General features: G+C 36.7%; 1 pseudogene; it reads right to left on the bottom strand.

Moving 5' to 3' along the window:
• Nucleotides 1–2,667: 2,667 nt before the first annotated feature.
• On the bottom strand, nt 2,668–8,625 carry LOC133694379 (uncharacterized; annotated as a pseudogene).
• Between the last annotated feature and the right edge of the window lie 2,941 nt (nt 8,626–11,566).

The following is an 11,566-nucleotide window of genomic DNA, read 5'->3' as shown; positions in this document are numbered from 1 at the left end:
TTGACACTTTTATATTTTGATCCAAAATTTTATTTTATTCACATGTTAGTCCTTGAGCTTGAGTGAGAAGAGAGAAAGTCTTTGAAAAACTATGGAGGAGAGTGCAGGTGATCTAACCAAAAAGGTTGTCAATAGATTTTATTTAACGAGAGGAGTTCTATTTAGGTTTTTTTTTTATCCTAATATTGTTGGAAAACATGGATTGGGGCTCAGGAATGTTTTTATTTTTGGGTTCCTTTATGATTTCTTTGACCCGTTAAAGGTTATTTTAATGTTAAATATGAGTTTATTAAGATTTATAAAGTATTGTGTTTAGATGTTTTCAGGTGAAAAGAGGTTAAAAATGGGGTTTTATAAGACCAATCGGGCAAAACCCTATTTTTCAACCACCTAAGATGGATGAAACTGAACTAGTATGCAACACATTATCTATAGTTATAGATAACACGTCACCTACCCATTTAAGAAAAATAAAAAAAAATGTTGGTCAATAGCACAATCTTGGCCTTGCAAGCCTTCATACCACATCTTTTTTTTACGAGCCAAATGCACTGGCCCACTCAAACCTAGGTGTTGGACTTTTTTTTTTTCTTTATTTTTGTCTTTCTATTTTAATTGAAATTAATTAGGATAAATTAATCAAAATGTTTTTGGATATTATTTGATTAAATATCATTTTTTTAAATAAGGTTATAGTATTCTTTTTATAACATTATTAAATGCCTTTTTTGTACATCCATTCACAATAATTGTTTTCTTATATTTTGTTGGGTGATTTTCCTATGTATATCAATTTTTATTGTTATATAATTAAATATAAAATGGATTAAAAAGATATCAAACTCAATCAAGTCCATGACCTGTGTCACAAGTCTTACAAGTTAACCTAAGTCGATTCAAAATATTATCATCATATGTAAAAAGAAAGGGTTAAAACAACACCGTATTGATTTCTTTTTTCTTGAAATCAAACAAAGTTTTAAACAGATCGTATATGGACCTGCCAGATCAATCGAGTCATATGGGGTCATCTTTCACTTAGTTTAATTTGAAACTCAAGCCAGATAAAGTGTTAGTTAGGGGCATGATTAGTGACATTGCCAAAAAGTTTCCAATGGCAACATATGCGTTGTGTATTATTCTTATATTTTTAATACATTTATGTCAATATTATCTAATTTTTACTAAAAACAAATATTTTGGAAATAAAATATCAAGTAAAAAATTGAGTGTATTGGTAATATAAAAGATTTTTCAATAGAAAGATGTCTTTCTAGCGTGAAAAAATATAGGTTTGATATTCAGATTAAAAAAGATTTGAATTGATTTTAGATGTAAAACATCATTATATAATTAAGATATTTTTTTTGTTTTATAATGTATAATATCGTTTTTACATTTATTAAGCATTTAATGTTGTGTTGTGGTCTTGTTAAATAAGTTGTTAAATAAGTTATGAATATCGTTGTTGTTATTTAATTAGGTTGGATATGGATTATAATCAATATTTTTTTTTTGAACTTCACTAATGAAATTATCAACAAAAATAAATAAAAATATAAATAATTATCTGTGAATCCATTGGCAATTTACAATAATAGTAAATTACTGACAAACTCACCAATGGATGTTAAATGGTCGAGGAATTATAAAGAGTTCTGAAAGAAAAGAATGAAATTTAAAATGACCGATGGAGTGATTGACGACATGAAATCCATCATAGAAATTTATACTTACCAACAAACTCACCAACAAACACTAAAATGGTAAGAGAATTACAGAGAGTGTAGGAAGTAATTTATGAATTCTTTTACGTCGTCTGCTTCTCATTCATTTTCTTCCATTGCAATTGTGTCCTCATTGAGATTTGGTCATTCATTCTTAATGTAATGTGCTCGTGATTTTGTGGACGATCTGCTTTTAGGAAATTTGAAAGCGTAAGGTGTTTTGGTATAAATGTGTATTTTGGAAAGAGAAAAGAAAGTTTGCAAAAATTCATAATCTCATTGATAAAATAAAGACTCATCTATAATGAAAACTATATCTTGACATGCTGAGCCAAGATTGCCAACTTAGTATAAAAGCAAAGACATACACATAGACAAACACAAAAAGCACACTAGAACAATACCGTCATTTACTTTTTGAAGACTATAGGAGCCTTTTGGGTCACCCAATTTTGGAACTTTTCACCATTTGCCAGCTTAAACACAAAGGTCTTTGTCTCCGTTTCCTCCACAGTATGGATAATTAGTTACGGTAGCAACTTTTCTCCTTCCATAACCTTTCCTTTCTCGTTGTAGCTATTGACCTTTCTGCCATCTTATTTCAATTTGTTGATGCCCATAGCTGCCAAGCTTTGGGTAGGGACATTCTTCATATCTTTGGAGTGCATTACATAAGCAACTTTGGGGAATGATACATGGATTAGATGGATGACAATCTTTTTTTCTTTAGGTTACCTTCCTTTCAGCCTAACTAATGTTTTTTCTCGTTTGATATCGACAGCCAAAGAAGTCTTCTCTTCTAGGCTTAAAGTCGAGCCTAAATATTTGATTAGTGGTTTTCAACCTTATCAGACTTATCCTCTCAGGATTCCTAGAGACAGGATCATATTGGAAAGGAAGTTTATTCTTTAAGAAATATTTGGTCACCATTCTTGCAACTTCAGAAATTACTGGTTTTCTCAATTGCTTCAACAATTTCAAAAGCATGAAGATTTGTATCTTTGCTCCCTTCGGCTTCTATGTAAGGAACTGTCACATTTTGCATTATTGTCAAGGTCTTTTTGGCATTAACTGTCACCAATATTTCATTCACAATGAATGTACTTCAAACACTGATGCAAGGATGATGCTAACAACACTAATGACGTGTATCCAAGGTCTTTCTAATAACAAGTTATATGATAGGTAGATGCCCATCACTTGCAAAATTACTAAAAAAACCTATAGGCCAATGAACAACTCTATTTCAATGGTCCCCACTATTTTCCTAGGGGAACCATCATAAGCCCTAGCTGTCATAGTACTTGGTAGTATATGCGTTGAATCAAGTAGTTGATGCAAACCTCGTGATCACGTGGTCACGCAACCCACACGCAAAGACACCAATTCCCGGAAAGCCAAGTAAATCAGGATAGGAGTGTGACATAAAGATAACTTGTACCTAGGCACCAGCACTATTGAAAACGGAGACCCCCACCCAACGAATATTGATTCGCGAACGAGAAGTATAAGGATGACGCCACGAAGACAGTTGTTCTTCGATAAGTCGTTTTCAGTTCTTTAGAGAACCAAGGAAAGGAGATTATCCCACCAACACACAATAAGTGCAGCAAAGAAGTTTATTGATCTGAAAATTATGTAACCTTACATGTTTGGTTATGCCTTTATTTATACTGACTCTAGACTTAAGAAAACCCTAATGGACCCCCCTTAGGTGGACTTATATGAAGCCCACTTACAATTGACCCAAATAAGTAATAATAACCCAAAAACTAAGAAGAAAATAATAAAAATAATAAAATTCCGAAAATTATCATGCTAAATATGCTAGAATCAGATTTGTCACCCTTAAGAAGTCCCAAATAAACTAGGACAAATCTGATTTGGAAAATTTGTGTTGCTGCCCCCCCTTGATGTCCTTGATTAGCTTGGATTTCCTTGTTTAACTTTGACAAATAAGAAAACAAATTTCCTCCTTTGTTGCTGATTTAATTACTTTCCTTCCTAAGTTAGGAAAAGCATTAAATAGTCCTCCTCTCTTTAGGAATAAGATATGGCCAACTTCCTTACTTAATTAGAAGAATCAATTGCTGACTTTTTATCCTTGTAGCATTAGGAAAAACAAGCCTAACAAGGCTGGTATTGGGCCGGACACATCAACCCCATGTTCCACATGAATTGGGCTCTTCTTGGACCTGAACTAGATGGATTAAAGGCTGCCCTTCATGCTCCTTAAATGTCTCAAGCCCATCTAGGTCCATTTTGCTCTATATGTTCTGAACAAGCCCATTCAATGATTCTTTAAGCTTCTTTGCCCTAACTCTTGTGATTGGCCCAATTGGCACCTCCAATGGGTTGTTGGCATGATTACGCTTGGTGTTGGGCTGATCCGTATCATCCCCTCGCTCTTCAAAAGGATTCGACCTCGAATCATCACCTACATCAAACAGAGTAAGATCAGAAACATTAAAGGTAGCACTAACACCATACTCACCTGGCAAATCAACCTTATAAGCATTGTCATTGATCCTCTCAAGGATCTGAAATGGCCCATCTCCTCGTGGTTGTAGCTTTGATTTCCTATGGGCCGGAAATCTCTCCTTACGCATATGCACCCAAACCCAATCGCCGGGCTGAAAGACAACATGTTTGCGCCCCTTATTGGCTTTGGTCGCATACACACGATTCCTCTTTTCAATCTGTTGCTGCACACTCTCATGAAGTGTTTTCACCACCTGTGCTTTACGATTACCATCCAGACTAACCCTTTCATCAATTGGCAAAGGAATCAAATCCATTAGAGTTAAAGGGTTAAATCCATACACAATTTCAAATGGTGAAAATTCAGTAGTAGAGTGCACACTACGATTATATGCAAACTCTATAAATGGCAAACAATCTTCCCAATTCTTTAAGTTCTTTTGAATGACAGCATGCAGAAGTTGTGTTAAGGTCTTATTAACTACTTCGGTTTGTCCATCTGTTTGGGGGTGACAAGTAGTTGAAAACAACAGTTTAGTACCCAATTTTCCCCATAACACCTTCCAAAAATAGCTAAGGAACTTAACATCTCTATCAGAAACAAATGCTCTTAGGGACCCCGTGAAGCCGTACTATCTCCCTAAAGAACAAATCAGCAATGTTAGTTGCATCATCAGTTTTATGACATGGAATGAAGTGTGCCATCTTTGAAAACCTATCAACAACTACAAAGATGGAATCCCTACCCCGTTTTGACCTAGGTAAACCTAAGATGAAGTCCATTGAAATGTCTACCCATGGTTCTTTCTGTACAGGCAAAGGGGTATACAAGCCATGTGGTTGAGTCCTAGACTTTGATTTTCTACACGTTATGCATTTATCACATATGCGTTGCACATCTTTTTTTCATTTTAGGCCAATAAAAATGCTCATGCAACACATCCAAAGTCTTAACAACACCAAAATGCCCCATCAACCCGCCTCCATGTGCTTCACGTACAAGCAATTCATGCATAGAACTTAATGGAACACACAAATGATTCTCTTTAAACAAATATCCATCAAGTCTATAAAACTTTCCAAAAGCCAAAGTTTCGCAAGCATCGTAAACATTTGCAAAATCACTATCATCCTTGTACAATTCTTTTATGTGTTCAAATCCTAGAAATCTAGCATCCAAAGTAGATAAAAGAACATACCTGCGTGAAAGTGCATCAGCCACAATGTTTTCTTTCCCTTGCTTATACTTGATCACATACGGAAAGGTTTCAATAAATTCAACCCATTTGGCATGTATCCTACTCAACTTACCTTGCCCTTTCAAGTGCTTCAATGATTCATGATCAGAATGTATCACAAACTCCTTGGGCCACAAGTAATGTTTCCACGTCTCTAAAGTTCTTACCAAGGCATAGAGCTCCTTGTCATATGTAGGGTAATTCAAGGCTACCCCATTAAGTTTTTCGCTGAAATACGCAATGGGCCTCCTATCCTGCATTAACACAGCTCCTATACCAATACCTGACGCATCACATTCAACTTCAAAAGCTCTCGTAAAGTTTGACAAAGCTAAAACAGGTGCCGAACAAAGTTTATCTTTCAACAAATTAAAAGCCTCATCCTGTTCATCATTCCATTTGAATCCAACAGATTTTTTCACAATTTCAGTTAAAGGTGCAACAATAGTACTAAAATCCTTCACAAACCTTCTATAAAATCTAGCAAGTCCATGAAAACTCCTTACCTCACTTACCGATTTTGGTGTAGGCCAATCCCGGATGACCTTAACTTTCTCCTCGTCCATCTCGATACCCTGCGCAGTTACGACATAGCCAAGAAACATAATTTTTTCCATGCAAAAGGTACACTTCTTAAGATTAGCATATAATTGCTCACTACGCAACACACTAAGTACATTACGTAAATGATCAAGATGCTCATTTAAGTTCTTGCTATAGATCAAAATATCATCAAAATACACAACAACAAACTTACCTATAAACGTACGCAATACATGATTCATTAAACGCATAAACGTGCTAGGTGCATTTGTAAGTCCAAACGGCATGACTAACCATTCATACAAACCATGCTTAGTCTTAAATGCAGTTTTCCACTCATCACCCTCTTTCATCCTAATTTGATGGTACCCACTTTTTAAGTCAATCTTAGAGAAAATACATGATCCATGTAACTCATCTAACATGTCATCAAGCCTAGGAATAGGATGTCGATACTTTACCGTTATGTTATTGACGACACGACAATCGACACACATCCTCCATGTACCATCCTTTTTAGGCACAAGTAGCACTGGCACAGCACAAGGACTCATACTCTCACGAATGTACCCCTTCATCATCAACTCATCTACTTGCCTTTGAAGCTCCTTCGTCTCCTCGGGGTTGCTTCTATAGGCTGGACGGTTAGGAATTGAAGCTCCGGGCACAAGATCAATTTGATGTTCAATCCCCCTTAATGGTGGTAATCCATTAGGGATGCCTTCAGGGAATACATCATCAAACTCCTGCATCAAAGAAACAACCACACTAGGAATAACATAATTAAGATCGTTAGTGTTAAAATAAGCCTCCTTATACATAAGTAAGATCATTGGCTTATTAGTGAAAAATGCAGATCTGATTTGAGATCCTTTTGCATAAAAATTGGGTTGTTTCTTTAATTTTTCCACAGTATTATCATCACACAAGCTTACTTTCTTCACTCCTCAGTTTTTACCTCCACTCTCAACCGGTTTAATTAATGATTTAGGTTTAGCCGAATCTGATGGTTTTCTCTCATCATTGTCCTCACGTGAATTTTCACTCTTCCCATCCTCACATTCCTTTTTTAATTTCATTTGATCATCATACACTTGTTTTGGAGAAAGAGGTACAAGAGTGATGGTTCTACCATCCTTTACAATAGTGAACCTATTTCTAAACCCATCATGAATCGCTTTCCGATCAAACTACCATGGACGCCCCAAAAGTAAGTGACTAGCATGCATTGGGACTGCATCACATAAAATCTCATCAGAATACTTCCCAATAGCAAACACAATCACAACCTGCTTAGTAACCCTCACTTCACCACATTCATTCAACCATTGCAATCTATAAGGCCTCGGATGCTTAACACAACTCAGATTCAATCTCTTTACAAGAGTATCACTAGCAACATTAACACAACTACCTCCATCAATTATCATGCTACATATCTTCTTTTGGATGTGACATCGAGTGTGAAATATATTTTCTCGTTCCTGATCTATATCATCTTCTTTGATTTGCATGTTCAGCGCACGCCTTATAACCAAGGCCTCCCCCTCAACAGGATATGCAATCTCCTCATCACTACAATCCACCAAAGGTGGCATCTCTTCACTTTCAGATTTGTCACTTTCAGATTCAACCTCCCCATTGTCCCTTGTAAGCATAACTCTTCGGTTTGGACACTGAGATGCAATGTGCCCCTTCCCTAAACACTTAAAGCATTAATATCTCTATCACGAGTAGGTTGAGATTCAGATTTACCTTTACCATCCGTATGAGTATCCTTTTTGGCCTTAGATGGTTCGACCTTTGCATAAGGCTTTGGTTGGACAGCCCCCTCTCTTTTCAAACTCGGTCTCCATGTTGAGGAAGATGAAGCCGAATTGGTCTGAAAACGTGTACTGCCCCTTCTCTTTATTTGCCTCTCCACCTTCGTTGCCATATGGACCATGTCCTCCAATTCCACACAATGTTGTAATTCTACAACATTCGCAATGTCCCTATTCAGCCCATTTAGAAATCTAGCCATGGTAGCTTCCCGATTCTCAATCACATTGGCCCGAATCATGGCAATCTCCATCTCCTTGAAATACTCATCCACGGACCTAGAACCCTGATTCAAACCCTGCAATTTCAAATACAAATCTCTATAATAGTGGTTAGGCACAAATCGCCTTCTCATCAACACTTTCATCTCTCCCACGACGCTACCGGCCTCTCTCCACTCCTTCTACTAATAACATTCTGATCCCACCATATCAGTGCATAATCTGTGAATTCGATGACTACTAATTTTACTTTCTTCACTTCCGAATAGTTATGACAATCAAAAATCCAATCCACCTTTTTCTCCCACTCCAAATATGCCTCGGGATCGTTTTTACCTTGAAAAGAAGGTATTTTCATTTTGATGGCATCCAAATCACCATCTAAATCAGCATGTCCCTCAACACTACAGAAATTTTCCCTTTGGCCGAATTGGCCCTTAGTTCTATTCCCATAATCCCTTCGGTTTCTAGGCTGTCGAAAACCTTCCCAATGGCCTATGGCCTCATCCTCAAAACCACCATCACCAATATCATCAACGGCCTCCTCAAAATCCTCATAATCAGCCCACCTTGGCCTTTCGGCCCTACCGCCATTGTTTGCTTTCGGTTCAGCTCCAAACTTCCTCATATTTTGGGTGCTTGTACCAGCCTCGTTACCACGTTTCTCTACCCTATCAAGTCTGTCACACACATTTCCCATCACAAAATTCATCCTCTCCATCATCTGCGTCATGGCTTGTATTTGGAACGTAAGTTCTCCCTCGGGATGGGGTGGTGTGTTGTTTTGATCTGACATGATAGTACCTGCAAAAATTGGTTAGTGGTAAAAAAAAATAAAATTATCCTCACGTCGCTCGTGTTTCGATCAAACACTCTTAATATCCTCACACGCTCACACCTCTCGTCTCACCTTCCGCGGTTCTTGCGAAACTAAAACCAACACCAAATAGAACCAACTTGGCAGCGCAATCCAAATATATATATGACTTAAGAAGCAATAAAAACTAGAAAACAAGCAAAACGAAACTGCGATGATAGTCTCGCGAGAAGCAAGCGAGTCTATCCGAAATATGAACGAAACTGAAGACTCGAATAAAAAACAGAAACAAAAAATATGCAAAATGATGAAACAACACCCAAATATGTTGTATATGATGAAGATAAACTGCAAGAAATGAAAACAACAGCAAGCAAGCGAATTTCAAAAGTTGACGCAAAACAGACTCGTTTACGAAGAGTTAAGTCTGAATCTGGAACTTAAAGTAAATGACATCCAATTGAGTTAAAATTTCAGATATAGTGTGATATCAACCCAAATAGACAGAATATAAAGTTTGAGCAATTTACGATAAGGTTTGATATACTGACGCAAAAACGTTATGAATCAGACCTAATTAGACCCGAATTTGAAACCCAAAGCAAACGATATCCAATTGACCCCAAATTTGATATGTGGTGCGATTAGGAGCCCAGTAATCAGATTATAAAATTTGAGCTAATTCCGAGTTGATTTGATCCAATTTTCTCTTGTTTAGTTTTCTACGGCAAAATCCAATAACATCTTTTTTTGAACGATTTTTTTTTGCTTTTCTATTTTCTCTTTTTTTTGTTTTTGATGCTACTGATATATTTTGAACAATAACAGAATGAAATAACATTTTTTTTTAAATGCCACAAATTCAAGGAGAAGAAGAAATTGGATACTAAGGAATTTTTTTGCGGAATCAACAAGAAACAAAAATTTTAGAAGGATATAACCTGATTAATGGAGCCAAGCTCTGATACCAAATGATGCGATCCTCGTGATTACGTGGTCACGCAACCCACACGCAAAGACACCAATTCCCGAAAAGCCAAGTAAATCAGGTTTGATTGGAGTGTGACACAAAGATAACTTGTACCTAGGCACCAATACTATTGAAAACGGAGACCCCCACCCAACGAATATTGATTCACGAATGAGAAGTATAAGGATGATGCCACAAAGACAGTTGTTCTTCGATAAGTCGTTTTCAGTTCTTTAGAGAACCAAGGAAAGGAGATTATCCCACCAACACACAATAAGTGCAGCAAAGAAGTTTATTAATCTGAAAATTGCGTAACCTTACATGTTTGGTTATGCCTTTATTTATACTGACTTTAGACTTAAGAAAACCCTAATGGACCCCCCTTAGGTGGACTTATATGAAGCCCACTTACAATTGACCCAAATAAATAATAATAACCCAAAAAACTAAGAAGAAAATAATAAAAATAATAAAATTCCGAAAATTATCATGCTAAATATGCTAGAATCAGATTTGTCACCCTTAAGAAGTCCCAAATAAACTAGGACAAATCTGATTTGGAAAATTTGTGTTGCTGCCCCCCCTTGATGTCCTTGATTAGCTTGGATTTCCTTGTTTAACTTTGACAAATAAGAAAACAAATTTCCTCCTTTGTTGCTGATTTAATTACTTTCCTTCCTAAGTTAGGAAAAGCATTAAATAGTCCTCCTCTCTTTAGGAATAAGATATGGCCAACTTCCTTACTTAATTAGGAGAATCAATTGCTGACTTTTTATCCTTGTAGCATTAGGAAAAACAAGCCTAACAAGGCTGGTATTGGGTCGGACACATCAACCCCATGTTCCACACGAATTGGGCTCTTCTTGGACCTGAACTAGATGGATTAAAGGCTACCCTTCATGCTCCTTAAATGTCTCAAGCCCATCTAGGTCCATTTTGCTCCATATGTTCTGAACAAGCCCATTCAATGATTCTTTAAGCTTCTTTGCCCTAACTCTTGTGATTGGCCCAATTGGCACCTCCAATGGGTTGTTGGCATGATTACTCTTGGTGTTGGGCTGATCCGTATCACTAGCATTTCATCCACCACATGTTTTGAGAGTACATTTAAAGTTAAACCACACTAATACTTTGCCAATGGTGCAATCCTTGCACCTTACAGTGATGTATAAATGTTTATTATGACTTGTTCCCTTAACATCGAGCTTATTTTTAGCGAAGTATAAGTAATTTATCGCATGGATTCTTCCAACCAAGTGCTTTTATAGTTCTTTGGGCCATGTCTTGGGGCACATATGCCTCGCCCAAACTTTTTGTAGTACATTGCAGTAGGGTTCAAAACTCAGGATAAGAGACATCATGAATATCTTGACAGGGGTTTTCTTTAGCTTTTCTATCACACTACACTGATTCTGCTTCATCAGTTTTAGAAATTCACCAGCTTCTTTTTCATTCACAAACTTGTTTACTTCTATACCTTTGATGGCATCTACAACTTCTTTGCCTTTGACTATTCATTATTTTTCTAATTCTTCAGGCGTAAAACACTTGCCACATCGAGTTAATCCATCAATCTTGGTCTGGAACACAAGAGTAGGTCCCTCAACATTGGGTGGATTACCGTAGTTATGAGGTAATGAATTATAGTTCTCATTATGGGTAAAGGCAAACCTTGTTAGGACGAGCTTTAGTGGATCACTCTCAGTATGTTGGAGCCTACATACCTCTATTTTCTTCCTTTGAAAGCT

This window comes from Populus nigra, chromosome 5 (assembly GCF_951802175.1).
Source record: "Populus nigra chromosome 5, ddPopNigr1.1, whole genome shotgun sequence".
In the NCBI taxonomy this organism is placed as follows: domain Eukaryota; kingdom Viridiplantae; phylum Streptophyta; class Magnoliopsida; order Malpighiales; family Salicaceae; genus Populus; species Populus nigra.
Note: the sequence above shows the minus strand (reverse complement) of the source record. Positions and strands in the feature narration are given on the sequence as shown.